A 14,818-nucleotide genomic window follows, 5' to 3' on the forward strand; every position below is an offset into this window, starting at 1 on the left:
TTTATATCATTATCATCCAGTCTATATTAGCAGCAGACGCAGTACGGTAGTCCACGGCTGTAGCTACCTCTGTGTCGGCAGTCGCTCGTCCATCCATAATTGTATACCACCTACCCGTGGTGTTTTTTTTTTTTTCTATCTTCTTGATACTAGTAGCTTACTTTAGGAGTCTGCAGTGCTGAGCTGACAGTGTCCAGCAGGTCCGTCATTATATAATATATACCTGTCCGGCTGCAGTAGTGATATATATATATATTATATCTCATTATCATCCAGTCTATATTAGCAGCAGACGCAGTACGGTAGTCCACGGCTGTAGCTACCTCTGTGTCGGCAGTCGCTCGTCCATCCATAATTGTATACCACCTACCCGTGGTGTTTTTTTCTTTTTTCTATCTTCTTGATACTAGTAGCTTACTTTAGGAGTCTGCAGTGCTGAGCTGACAGTGTCCAGCAGGTCCGTCATTATATAATATATACCTGTCCGGCTGCAGTAGTGATATATATATTTTTTATATCATTATCATCCAGTCTATATTAGCAGCAGACGCAGTACGGTAGTCCACGGCTGTAGCTACCTCTGTGTCGGCAGTCGCTCGTCAATCCATAAGTATACTAGTATCCATCCATCTCCATTGTTTACCTGAGGTGCCTTTTAGTTGTGCCTATTAAAATATGGAGAACAAAAATGTTGAGGTTCCAAAAATAGGGAAAGATCAAGATCGACTTCCACCTCGTGCTGAAGCTGCTGCCACTAGTCATGGCCGAGACGATGAAATGCCAGCAACGTCGTCTGCCAAGGCCGATGCCCAATGTCATAGTACAGAGCATGTAAAATCCAAAACACCAAATATCAGTAAAAAAAGGACTAAAAAATCTAAAATAAAATAGTCGGAGGAGAAGCGTAAACTTGCCAATATGCCATTTACCACACGGAGTGGCAAGGAACGGCTGAGGCCCTGGCCTATGTTCATGGCTAGTGGTTCAGCTTCACATGAGGATGGAAGCACTCAGCCTCTCACTAGAAAAATGAAAAGACTCAAGCTGGCAAAAGCACAGCAAAGAACTGTGCGTTCTTCGAAATCACAAATCCACAAGGAGAGTCCAATTGTGTCGTTTGCGATGCCTGACCTTCCCAACACTGGACGTGAAGAGCATGCGCCTTCCACCATTTGCACGCCCCCTGCAAGTGCTGGAAGGAGCACCCGCAGTCCAGTTCCTGATAGTCAGATTGAAGATGTCAGTGTTGAAGTACACCAGGATGAGGAGGATATGGGTGTTGCTGGCGCTGGGGAGGAAATTGACCAGGAGGATTCTGATGGTGAGGTGGTTTGTTTAAGTCAGGCACCCGGGGAGACACCTGTTGTCCGTGGGAGGAATAGGGCCATTGACATGCCTGGTGAAAATACCAAAAAAATCAGCTCTTCGGTGTGGAAGTATTTCAACAGAAATGCGGACAACATTTGTCAAGCCGTGTGTTGCCTTTGTCAAGCTGTAATAAGTAGGGGTAAGGACGTTTACCACCTCGGAACATCCTCCCTTATACGTCACCTGCAGCGCATTCATCATAAGTCAGTGACAAGTTCAAAAACTTTGGGCGACAGCGGAAGCAGTCCACTGACCAGTAAATCCCTTCCTCTTGTAACCAAGCTCACGCAAACCACCCCACCAACTCCCTCAGTGTCAATTTCCTCCTTCCCCAGGAATGCCAATAGTCCTGCAGGCCATGTCACTGGCAATTTTGACGAGTCCTCTCCTGCCTGGGATTCCTCCGATGCATCCTTGCGTGTAACGCCTTCTGCTGCTGGCGCTGCTGTTGTTGCTGCTGGGAGTCGTTGGTCATCCCAGAGGGGAAGTCGTACTCGTAAGACCACTTTTACTACTTCCACCAAGCAATTGACTGTCCAACAGTCCTTTGCGAGGAAGATGAAATATCACAGCAGTCATCCTGCTGCAAAGCGGATAACTGAGGCCTTGGCATCCTGGGCGGTGAGAAACGTGGTTCCGGTATCCATCATTACTGCAGAGGCAACTAGAGACTTGTTGGAGGTACTGTGTCCCCGGTACCAAATACCATCTAGGTTCCATTTCTCTAGGCAGGCGATACCGAAAATGTACACAGACCTCAGAAAAAGACTCACCAGTGTCCTAAAAAATGCAGTTGTACCCAATGTCCACTTAACCACGGACATGTGGACAAGTGGAGCAGGGCAGGCTCAGGACTATATGACTGTGACAGCCCACTGGGTAGATGTATGGACTGCCGCCGCAAGAACAGCAGCGGCGGCACCAGTAGCAGCATCTCGCAAACGCCAACTCTTTCCTAGGCAGGCTACGCTTTGTATCACCGCTTTCCAGAATACGCACACAGCTAAAAACCTCTTACGGCAACTGAGGAAGATCATCGCAGAATGGCTTACCCCAATTGGACTCTCCTGTGGATTTGTGGCATCGGACAACGCCAGCAATATTGTGTGTGCATTAAATATGGGCAAATTCCAGCACGTCCCATGTTTTGCACATACCTTGAATTTGGTGGTGCAGAATTATTTAAAAAACGAGAGGGGCGTGCAAGAGATGCTGTCGGTGGCCAGAAGAATTGCGGGACACTTTCGGCGTACAGGCACCACGTACAGAAGACTGGAGCACCACCAAAAACGCCTGAACCTGCCCTGCCATCATCTGAAGCAAGAAGTGGTAACGAGGTGGAATTCAATCCTCTATATGCTTCAGAGGTTGGAGGAGCAGCAAAAGGCCATTCAAGCCTATACAATTGAGCACGATATAGGAGGTGGAATGCACCTGTCTCAAGCGCAGTGGAGAATGATTTCAACGTTGTGCAAGGTTCTGCAACCTTTTGAACTTGCCACATGTGAAGTCAGTTCAGACACTGCCAGCCTGAGTCAGGTCATTCCCCTCATCAGGCTTTTGCAGAAGAAGCTGGAGACATTGAAGGAGGAGCTAACACAGAGCGATTCCGCTAGGCATGTGGGACTTGTGGATGGAGCCCTTAATTCGCTTAACAAGGATTCACGGGTGGTCAATCTGTTGAAATCAGAGCACTACATTTTGGCCACCGTGCTCGATCCTAGATTTAAAACCTACCTTGGATCTCTCTTTCCGGCAGACACAAGTCTGCTGGGGTTCAAAGAACTGCTGGTGACAAAATTGTCAAGTCAAGCGGAACGCGACCTGTCAACATCTCCTCCTTCACATTCTCCCGCAACTGGGGGTGCGAGGAGAAGGCTCAGAATTCCGAGCCCACCCGCTGGCGGTGATGCAGGGCAGTCTGGAGCGACTGCTGATGCTGACATCTGGTCCGGACTGAAGGACCTGACAACGATTACGGACATGTCGTCTACTGTCACTGCATATGATTCTCTCCCCATTGAAAGAATGGTGGAGGATTATATGAGTGACCGCATCCAAGTAGGCACGTCAGACAGTCCGTACTTATACTGGCAGGAAAAAGAGGCAATTTGGAGGCCCTTGCACAAACTGGCTTTATTCTACCTAAGTTGCCCTCCCACAAGTGTGTACTCCGAAAGAGTGTTTAGTGCCGCCGCTCACCTTGTCAGCAATCGGCATACGAGGTTACATCCAGAAAATGTGGAGAAGATGATGTTCATTAAAATGAATTATAATCAATTCCTCCGTGGAGACATTGACCAGCAGCAATTGCCTCCACAAAGTACACAGGGAGCTGAGATGGTGGATTCCAGTGGGGACGAATTGATAATCTGTGAGGAGGGGGATGTACACGGTGATATATCGGAGGATGATGATGAGGTGGACATCTTGCCTCTGTAGAGCCAGTTTGTGCAAGGAGAGATTAATTGCTTCTTTTTTGGTGGGGGTCCAAACCAACCCGTCATTTCAGTCACAGTCGTGTGGCAGACCCTGTCACTGAAATGATGGGTTGGTTAAAGTGTGCATGTCCTGTTTATACAACATAAGGGTGGGTGGGAGGGCCCAAGGACAATTCCATCTTGCACCTCTTTTTTCTTTCATTTTTCTTTGCGTCATGTGCTGTTTGGGGAGTGTTTTTTGGAAGGGCCATCCTGCGTGACACTGCAGTGCCACTCCTAGATGGGCCAGGTGTTTGTGTCGGCCACTAGGGTCGCTTAGCTTACTCACACAGCTACCTCATTGCGCCTCTTTTTTTCTTTGCGTCATGTGCTGTTTGGGGAGTGTTTTTTGGAAGGGCCATCCTGCGTGACACTGCAGTGCCACTCCTAGATGGGCCAGGTGTTTGTGTCGGCCACTAGGGTCGCTTAGCTTACTCACACAGCTACCTCATTGCGCCTCTTTTTTTCTTTGCGTCATGTGCTGTTTGGGGAGTGTTTTTTGGAAGGGCCATCCTGCGTGACACTGCAGTGCCACTCCTAGATGGGCCAGGTGTTTGTGTCGGCCACTAGGGTCGCTTATCTTACTCACACAGCTACCTGATTGCGCCTCTTTTTTTTCTTTGCGTCATGTGCTGATTGGGGAGTGTTTTTTGGAAGGGCCATCCTGCGTGACACTGCAGTGCCACTCCTAGATGGGCCAGGTGTTTGTGTCGGCCACTAGGGTCGCTTAGCTTACTCACACAGCTACCTCATTGCGCCTCTTTTTTTCTTTGCGTCATGTGCTGTTTGGGGGAGTGTTTTCTGGAAGGGCCATCCTGCGTGACACTGCAGTGCCACTCCTAGATGGGCCAGGTGTTTGTGTCGGCCACTAGGGTCGCTTAGCTTACTCACACAGCTACCTCATTGCGCCTCTTTTTTTCTTTGCGTCATGTGCTGTTTGGGGAGTGTTTTTTGGAAGGGCCAACCTGCTTGACACTGCAGTGCCACTCCTAGATGGGCCAGGTGTTTGTGTCGGCCACTAGGGTCGCTTAGCTTACTCACACAGCTACCTCATTGCGCCTCTTTTTTTCTTTGCGTCATGTGCTGTTTGGGGAGTGTTTTTTGGAAGGGCCATCCTGCGTGACACTGCAGTGCCACTCCTAGATGGGCCAGGTGTTTGTGTCGGCCACTAGGGTCGCTTAGCTTACTCACACAGCTACCTCATTGCGCCTCTTTTTTTCTTTGCGTCATGTGCTGTTTGGGGAGTGTTTTTTGGAAGGGCCATCCTGCGTGACACTGCAGTGCCACTCCTAGATGGGCCAGGTGTTTGTGTCGGCCACTAGGGTCGCTTACCTTACTCACACAGCTACCTCATTGCGCCTCTTTTTTTCTTTGCGTCATGTGCTGTTTGGGGAGTGTTTTTTGGAAGGGCCATCCTGCGTGACACTGCAGTGCCACTCCTAGATGGGCCAGGTGTTTGTGTCGGCCACTTGGGTCGCTTAGCTTAGCCATCCAGCGACCTCGGTGCAAATTTTAGGACTAAAAATAATATTGTGAGGTGTGAGGTGTTCAGAATAGACTGAAAATGAGTGGAAATTATGGTTATTGAGGTTAATAATACTTTGGGATCAAAATGACCCCCAAATTCTATGATTTAAGCTGTTTTTTAGGGTTTTTTGAAAAAAACACCCGAATCCAAAACACACCCGAATCCGACAAAAAAAATTCGGTGAGGTTTTGCCAAAACGCGTTCGAACCCAAAACACGGCCGCGGAACCGAACCCAAAACCAAAACACAAAACCCGAAAAATTTCCGGTGCTCATCACTAAGAAGTATGTGGGTGACCCTGTCGGCACCAACTATGATGACTGGGTGTAAAAATAATATATATATAAAAAACTTATACCTGTATGTATATATGTATGGTACCTTGCAGTGAGCTGTAGCTCGAGCACAGACGTGATAGTATTTTGTGGGATCGTCCTAGTGAAATTAGGTATATGTTTCCCTCAGATCCTTCGGGGTCACAAAAATTTTATTTTGCACAGTCACTACTCCCTGTCGTCGACACGTATACTTTGTTCTATGTCGGCCATAATGTTTCCTGATTAGATCCACAACATTGGCATTCAGTCCATGTTCATACACATTCAGAACACATAAATGTCACTAGGGACCCTGATGTTCCTGACAGATTATATATATATATATATATATATATATATATATATGTTGTATATATAGGTATATGTGTATATATGTGTATTTAAATGTGTACAGTTATATTACAACTTATTATGAATGCTGAAGTAATGTTATTCCTTCTCATGTGCTGGTCGCTCTGTCGATGAAGCACTAGGTCAGCCATGACAAGATGGTCTCGAATCCTCACGAGGAGTCCGAGTGTTTATTCTTCTCCCACAGTGGATAGAATAGAGTGAATGTCTACCCCTGGTCTACACGGGGCCCTGTCACCAAGGATCGTATACAGGAAGCTAAGTTATAATTTTAATTATATGCTTTGATGATATTTGCATTACATGCGCATGGGGGTGTACTTTTATTCAAAGATGGTCGGTTACCTAGATGTACCAAGATTTACCAGGGCTGCGTTTGACGGCTTGGCAGTTGAACGCCATATCCTGGCCCGAAAGGGTATTGCCGATGAAGTCATTTCCACATTGCTTCAGGCTAGTAAAGGAGTAACGGTGATGATTTACCACTATATTTGGAGGAAGTATGTGTCTTGGTGTGAACCCAAGAACGCTCCTGCGGAAGAATTTCGGCTGGGTTGTTTTCTACATTTTTTGCATGCAGGTTTCGGCCTTATCAATTTTCTTTTAAAAAGAAAAAGAAAAAAAAGTATGGGCCACCTTTCCAGAAGTTTGGACTTTCGTGAAAGGAGTGCTGCACTTCCAACCTCCATTTGTGCCCCCAGTGGCACCATGGGACCTTAATGTTGTGTTGCAGTTTCTTATGTCACACTGGTTGGAACCTTTACGTAAGGTAAAAATTTCTCTTGAAAAGTGGTCATGCTATTGGCATTGGCGTCCGCAAGGCAGGTGTCGGAATTGGCGGCTTTGCCTCACAAAAGCCCTCTTTGATCTTCCTTGTGGATAGAGCAGAATTGAGAAATTGACAACAATTTCTGCCTAAAGTGGTTTCTGCGTGTTCACAGGAATCAACCTATTGTGGTGCCTGGGGCTACTTAAGCCTTGGCTGATTCGAAGTCTCTTGTGGTAGTCAGAGCTTTGAATATTTGAGTCGCCAGAACGGCTCAGATTGGGGAAACAGAGGCTCTGTTTATCCTGTCGCTCCCAACAAAATTGGGGCTCCTGCTTCTAAGCAGACTATTGCACGCTGGATCTGTGATACGATTCGGCAGGCTCATTCTACGGCTGGATTGCCGTTACCGAAGTCGGTGAAGGCCCATTCTACCAGGAAGGTGGGCTCTTCTTGGACGGATGCCCGTGGAGTCTCTGCGGTTCAACTTTGCTGAGCAGTTACTTGGTCGGGTTCAAACACTTTTCCTAAGTTCTACAAGTTTGATACCCTGGCTGATGAGGACCTCAGGTTTGCTCAATCGGTGCTGCAGAGTTGTCCGCACTCTCCCGCCCGGTCTGGAGCTTTGGTATAAACCCCATGGTCCTTTTGGAACCCCAGCATCCTCTAGGACGTAGGAGAAAATAGGATTTTAATACCTACCGGTAAATCCTTTTCTCTTAGTCCGTACAGGATGCTGGGCGCCCGTCCCAGTGCGTACTGTATCTGCAGCTATTGGTTGTCGTTACACTCATGTGGTGTTTCTTTGCAGTCAAGTCTGTTGCTGCGGTTATTCGTGCCATGACGTGCAATATGTGATTATCGGTCATGATACACACAAGTTGTGTTACGTTTTCGGTCAGCATTTTGCTGTATGGTTTTTCCGTGCCGTCAGCTGGTGTTCTATTGAATGCCACGTTCTGCGGCATGTTCGTGGTGTGAGCTGGTATGACACTCACCGTGTTTAAACAATAAATTCTTTCCTCGAAATGTCCGTCTCTCTGGGCACAGTTTTCTAACTGAAGTCTGGAGGAGGGGCATAGAGGGAGGAGCCAGTTCACACCCATTCAAAGGGGGGTATTCAATTATCCGCAAATTCGCGGCAATTTTTCGCCCGAAAATTGCCGCGAAAACGCTCCGTTTTTCGACCTATTCAATTCCGACCGGGTTTCACGTGAAAATTCTTGCAGTGAAAAGTGCAGGTGAAAATGGGGAAATCAGCCTGTACCCCAAAAAATGCTAAACTAACATAGGAAAACAGAAGAGACGTGTGTTAGAGATCACATTAGAGCGTTTTTGGGGACTTAAATTGTGTGAAATCGCTGTTATATGCATTTTTTAAAAAAATGCAAAAAAATGATAGAAAGCAAGTTTTTTTTAGCAAAATAAATGCTCTCATTAAATTTGGGGTACATGAAAATGGGTATAAGTATATATTTGGGTCATTTTAGGGTACTTTAAAAAAAGTGGAAACAGACCGATTACTCCCATCTGCAAGCCTAAAAAACACCTGTCCCACTCATAAAGCACCCCAATATACCTGTCCAATACCTTGAACCCCAATTTCCATCACTTTTTACTTTTTCACCCCAAAAATTACATGTCATTATTGGCCAATTAAAAATAATTAAAAACTTCAACGTGCCTAACTAGTCATTAAGGGGGGTGTCCCAGGAGTTCTGTACCATATCCAAACATTTTTACCTTAAAATAGTGACTTTTCCCCAACTTTTCACCTGCTTCAGAGAAGGTGAAGTGAAATTAGTGAAAAAATGATCACCGATAAATTTTCCAAGATAATTGAATAGGCTGTAATTGCGTTTCACGTGAAAAGTCCGTTATCACTGCTAATTGAATATACCCCAAAGTCTTATAGTGTGCCCATGTCTCCTGCGGATCCCGTCTATTCCCCATGGTCCTTTTGGAACCCCTGCATCCTCTACGGACTAAGAGAAAAGGATTTACCGATAGGTATTAAAATCCTATTATTTTATTGAATTACATCAACTTAATGATTAAAAACATCAGCTTGACTACCCGATTGGCATTCTAATTCCAATTCAACGATTGCATTGCTTTTTGACCCAGTGGACCAATGAAATATTCTTATATCCCCTAAAAGCTTAACATGCTTACCTCTGTCTCTCTCTGTGGGTGGTGTGTCGGGTGGGGTTAGTGTGTGCTCTGTAGGGGTGCGTTACTAGGGTTTTCGAAACTTAGGGCAAGATGAAGAGTGCCCCCCCCTCCCCGATAAAATCAAGTATGTGTGCGCGCCGAAAAATGGGTGTAGTCACATACCAGAAGGGGCGTGGTAACTGAAAATGGGGCATGCCACCATGACTTCCACCTACCCCCTGTGTCACCTCTCTGCACACTATCACCCCCCCCTTGTGTCGTCTCTCAGCACACTATCACCTCCCCCTTGTGTTGTCTCTCAGCACACTATCACCTCCCCCTTGTGTCGTCTCTCAGCGCACTATCACCTCCCCCTTGTGTCATCTCAACACGCTATCACCTCCCCCTTGTGTCGTCTCTCAGCACACGTTCACTCCATTTTTGCACATTACGGCAGTAGAGTCCCCGGTTTACACAGTACACAGGCAGAGTCCCCTTTTTACACAGTACACACAGTGCCAGATACACATTACTCCACAGTGGCAGAAACATATTACCCCACAGTGCCAGATACATATTACCCCAGTGCCAAGTACACATTGCCCCACAGTGCCAGATACATATTACCCCACAGTGCCAGATACATATATGCCCCCCACAGTGCCAGATACATATTACCCCACAGTGCCAGAAACATATTACCCCACAGTGCCAGATACATATTACCCCACAGTGCCAGATACACATTGCCCCATAGAGATACACATTGCCCCACAGTGCCAGATACACATTGCCAGATACACAGTGCCCCACAGAGATACACTTGCCCCACAGTGCCAGATACACATTGCCCCACAGTGCCAGATACATATTACCCCACAGTGCCAGATACACATTGCCCCACAGAGATACACATAGCCCCACAGTGCCAGATACACATAGCCCCACAGTGCCAGATACACATTGCCCCACAGAGATACACATAGCCCCACAGTGCCAGATACACATTGCCAGATACACAGTGCCAGATACACATTGTCCTTTCTTTTCCACACTAGTATAGGAGTGGAGGTGAAAGCCTGTGTGTTGTTCCTGATTGCATGTGCCTCTCTAAATTCTAATCACCTTCTTGACACTGTCCTCTTCCTCTTGCCTCTTCTCATAATGTGAAAAGTCATCAAATATGGAGGTAGTATGTTTGAAGCTAGCTATGATTCGGAGAACTTGGTGAGCTTTTTCCAGGGGGACCAACTGTCGCTGAAATGATGGGTTTATTAAACTGTGCATGTCCTGTTTAAACAACATAAGGATGGGTGGGAGGGCCCAAGACAATTCCATCTTGCACCTCTTTATGTGCTCTTTGGGGCCTAGTTTTTAAAACTGCCATCCTGTCTGCCACTGCAGTGCCACTCCTAGATGGGCCAGGTGTTTGTGCCGCCCACTTGTGTCGCTTATCTTAGTCATCCAGCGACCCTGGTGCAACCTTTTGGCCTAAAAACAATATTGTGAGGTGTTCAGAATAGACTGGAAATGAGTGGAAATGAATGTTATTGACGTTAATAATACCATATGCTCAATATTACCCCCAAATTCTGTGATTTTAGCTGTTTTTATGGGTTTTTTTTTTCAAAAATCATCCAGATCCAAACCCAAAACGTGGAAAGTGTCCGCCGTACATCTCTATAAGGTACTGAATCACAATTCTGTAGGGAGGTCAAGACAAAGGCAGATGCTTAACCAATAGGACAGTGTTGTACAGAATCCACAGTGCAATGGTTCAAAGCCAAAGTACACGTTAACGGCAAATAAGCAGTCAAGATCAGGGCAGGGTTAATGGGTTCAGTATGATATCCCAATGGATGGGATGCCGTCGGTCAGAATCTTGACAGCGGCATCCCGGCCATCAGAATCCTGACAGCCCTTCCAAAAGTAACCTAACGCTCCCTGGTGGTGCCTAACCCTAATCCCCCATCATCAGTAGCTAACCATAACCTTGCCATCCCTACACTCTAACCCTAACCCCCCTTCTAATGTCTAAACCTCCCCCCCCACGTCCCGCTGGAAGAACGATCAGGATTCCGAGCGTAGGTATTTTGACGCCAGGATCCTGAGCTCTGTTTTGGATTTTGACGCCGGCTTTATGCCATTGTTCCGGATTCCGACATCGGTATTTTGACCGTCGGGATCCCATATGATGGCATTTGAACTACAGCCCGGGTTAATAGACACCCCCACGCATACTGATTCTGATTTGTAAGTAAAGCTAGTAACTTTGTGTCTGGAACAAACCATGTTGTCAAGGGGAGAAAATACATTTAGATTTTTTCTGTGCAGGGTAAATACCGGCTGCTTTTGCATGTAGTCCAGAAATGTTAGAAAGCTTTATTTTAACACTGCAATTTAGATTTCAGTTTGAACACACCCCACCCAAATCTAACTCTCTCTCCACATGTTCCATCTGCCCCACCTACAGTGCACATGGTTTCATGCTTTTTTGCTTTACTTGCAAATCAGAATCAGGCCCAGGGTGCACACATAAATGCACTGCAGTATATCTAGATGCTCTGACACATGTGCACGTGCTGATCAATATAGGTGCCCACATAGGACAACAGTCACCAGCTAATCACCAGCGGAAGCAGTTGTGTTATTAGTCTCAGAGACCCCCCATATTTGATAATATTTAATGGTTGGCAGTGCATGTGAGCAGGGAACTCAAGTAAAGACTGATTCTGAGTAACGCACAAAATAGCCACAAATGCACCTCCAGTGGACTAACTGTGAATGTCATGCACCCCGATGAATCCACTTGTTCCGACAACATCATCGTTATCATTAAGCCCTATAAATAAGACAGATCTGAATGCCCCCAATTCTGTACCTGCACCTGGGATACGCCCTTCTCTCGACTTCGCCTATGCATGAGTGCCTGTAGTGTTAACATCCAGTTATGCTGCAAGTGGATTTGCTACTGAGATGCATAGTCTGATTCTGATTGGCCCAAAGATGCATGTCCTTTACGATGGAGCATGCACATTGCCTTAAGAACTGTCAGCAAAAGGGACTGGCATGCAACTCCGGATTTGGCCCCTTAGTTGCCCTGAGATACTGCCACTTTAGTCAGCCACTTAGATTGCCTACTGGAACCACTGTTCCTGAAAGCTACACCATTCTCTGTATGCTGTATCATATCTGAAAAAAACAATATGGCCCAGGAGATAGACTGTCACTTGTGATTGGCTAAGCAACGAGGACAGGTTATTGTGATTGCTGAATGGTTCCAACTGAGAATCCAATTCTGCAGTCTCAACTGGACCTTAGTTTATGGTTATTCTTATCCTATTTGGATAAATCAAGAATAATTTTTTATTATTCCGTTAAGGCAGAGAATTTGTGCGTATCAGCAGCGAGGTTTTATAATATTTTAAATGCTTTTTTAACCCCTGTTTATTTGTGAGTTTATTTACCTTTTTCTTTTTTAGCTTTTACATATTCCACAGCGAGCACATGCAGCCAAGAGCATGCTGGGGCTTGTGGTTCAACAAGCCCCAGCCAAGAGCATGCTGGGGCTTGTGGTTCAACAAGCTCTAGCATGCACACATTTATAATCAGTGGTTGCCAGAGTGTGTTAGGACACTTTGTGCTACAATATCTGCGGTGGTAGCTGACACTACAGAGCTCTGATCCAATGAATTACCTCAACTGTCAACTCCAACCGGTTTACTGAGCAGTCTAACCCAGTGGTTCCCAAACTTGATCTTCAAGACTGCCTAACAGGCCAGGTTTTAAGGATATCCATGCTTAATCACGGTGACTAAATTAATGCATTGATTTTGCTTTAGCTATTCATGCTCCAACATGGCTATCCTTAAAACTAGACTGTTAGAATGGCATGAGGACCGAATTTGAGAACCACCGGTCTAATCTAACAGAAGAGACTCAGGGGTCTATTTACTAAGCCCTGGATGGAGGTAAAGTGGACGGAGATAAAGTACCAGCCAATCAGCTCCTAACTGCCATGTCACAGGCTGGATTTAAAAAATGACAGTTAGGAGCTGATTGGCTGGTACTTTATCTCCGTCCACCTTTATCTCTATTCAAGGCTTAGTAAATAGACTCCTCAATCACCTGGAATTTGCAGAATGTGTTCCCTGATTGCCCTTTAAAGCAGATTCAAAGTGCCTGGAGTAACATATCACTCATCATATTCACTGTACAGCAGGTGATTCTCTTACGTTACAAATAGATAAATACGCTTTGCATTTGTGCAGGCAAAATAAATGAAACCCTTGACTTATTGACTTCCCGATCTACAAAAAAACTAACTAAATTACAATCTGCTATAATACATTTATCAAATAGAGCTAAACAAATGATAGAAGAGGACAAGAAAAAAATATTTAGACTATAGAAAGTAGATCTAACTTTTCCCTGTTAAGATTAGAATCACATTTTCATTAGCATTTTATTTCAGATGATCAGTACCTTTATTTATTTATTTTCATTTGTTAAAAAGACATGTCTAATTGATCTGCAGTGAGTCACTCGAGCTGGGTGGAGTCCAAATTGCAATTATCACCTATTTGAGATGGTCATCACCCATTTATTCTTTCTGTGTCAATGTCTTTTAGAAATAATGGCAATGACTAAAAGAATAGAAAAGAAGAAACCGCCCATTCTCTCCACCCCAGCAGAGGTCAGTCCAAAAGTTTGCAAAAATAAAAAAATGTCATCACCAATTTTTAAAAACTCAGCTATTGTAGATATAAGTCCATATTTTAACTTTTTAATCAAACATTTATTTTATTAAGATTTACCTGCATATGCTTTAAAAAAAAAAAAAAATTATATATATATATATATATATATATAAACAAACACGAGGAACCACTGCACTCGCCATTCCCAGGGGTTGGGGTGCGGTGGGCTGTGACCACCGAACTCATATATACCAAACAGAAGACACTGCACTCTCCTAAGCAGCTTCATTCACCTTAATGCTTTAATATACATCTAAATAAACAATGGGGTTTTGGTTTATGAATTGTACAATGCATGTAAGCTTGCGGCCCACTCCACGGGACCCCATTTCACCGCAAGTCCTACTCTATCACAAACTTTCGCATAGATTTTATAGAAACCTGGCAACTGCTGTCTCATAGAGGAAAATGTGCTTATCTGGTTTCAAGCTTACCTGCCACACTTATGGCTTTTAAAAGGTAAGACAGTCACCAACACAAATAACACAAGTGTGCTTACCTGGTTTACAGCTCACCTGCCAACAGACTACTGGCTTTCAAAGTGAGACAGTCACCAACACACCTACATAGCAGCTGATCCAGGTTAAAGGTAAATGAGCTTAGGGGTGCATGAGAGAGAGATATGGTCACAAATGGGCCAATTAAAAATTAACCCTGTTATACAAGCAAACACGAGGAGCCACTGCACTCGCCATTCCCAGGGGTTGGGGTGCGGTGGGCTGTGACCACCAAACTCAAATATACCAAACAGAAAACCCAGCACTCTCCTATGCAGCTTCATTCACCTTAATGCTTTAATATACATCTAAATAAACAATGGGGTTTTGGTTTATGAATTGTACAATGCATGTAAGCTTGCAGCCCATATATATATATATATATATATTAGCCTAATTTACATGGATATTATTTTATTATTTTTTGGACTATTATTGGCATTATTTTTTTACAGCATTATTTTTTTAGTCTATTTAAATAATAAGCATATGTTATTACATACTGTGTTATTATTACTGTACAGAAGTAGCATTGTATAAACAATTTCAAAAGTATTATTTTATTTGTTATATAAT

General features: G+C 44.8%; 1 protein-coding gene across 1 annotated transcript in view; it reads right to left on the reverse strand.

Moving 5' to 3' along the window:
- Window positions 1-14,291, reverse strand: part of LOC135007427 (forkhead box protein I1c-like) — a 40,769-nt gene extending 26,478 nt beyond the window's left edge. Inside the window, exon 1 of the mRNA XM_063952118.1 lies at window positions 14,245-14,291. The gene's annotated coding sequence lies outside the window, so the exon portion shown is untranslated. The remainder of the gene's footprint in view (window positions 1-14,244) is intronic.
- Between the last annotated feature and the right edge of the window lie 527 nt (window positions 14,292-14,818).

This window comes from Pseudophryne corroboree, chromosome 1 (assembly GCF_028390025.1).
Source record: "Pseudophryne corroboree isolate aPseCor3 chromosome 1, aPseCor3.hap2, whole genome shotgun sequence".
NCBI lineage: Eukaryota > Metazoa > Chordata > Amphibia > Anura > Myobatrachidae > Pseudophryne > Pseudophryne corroboree.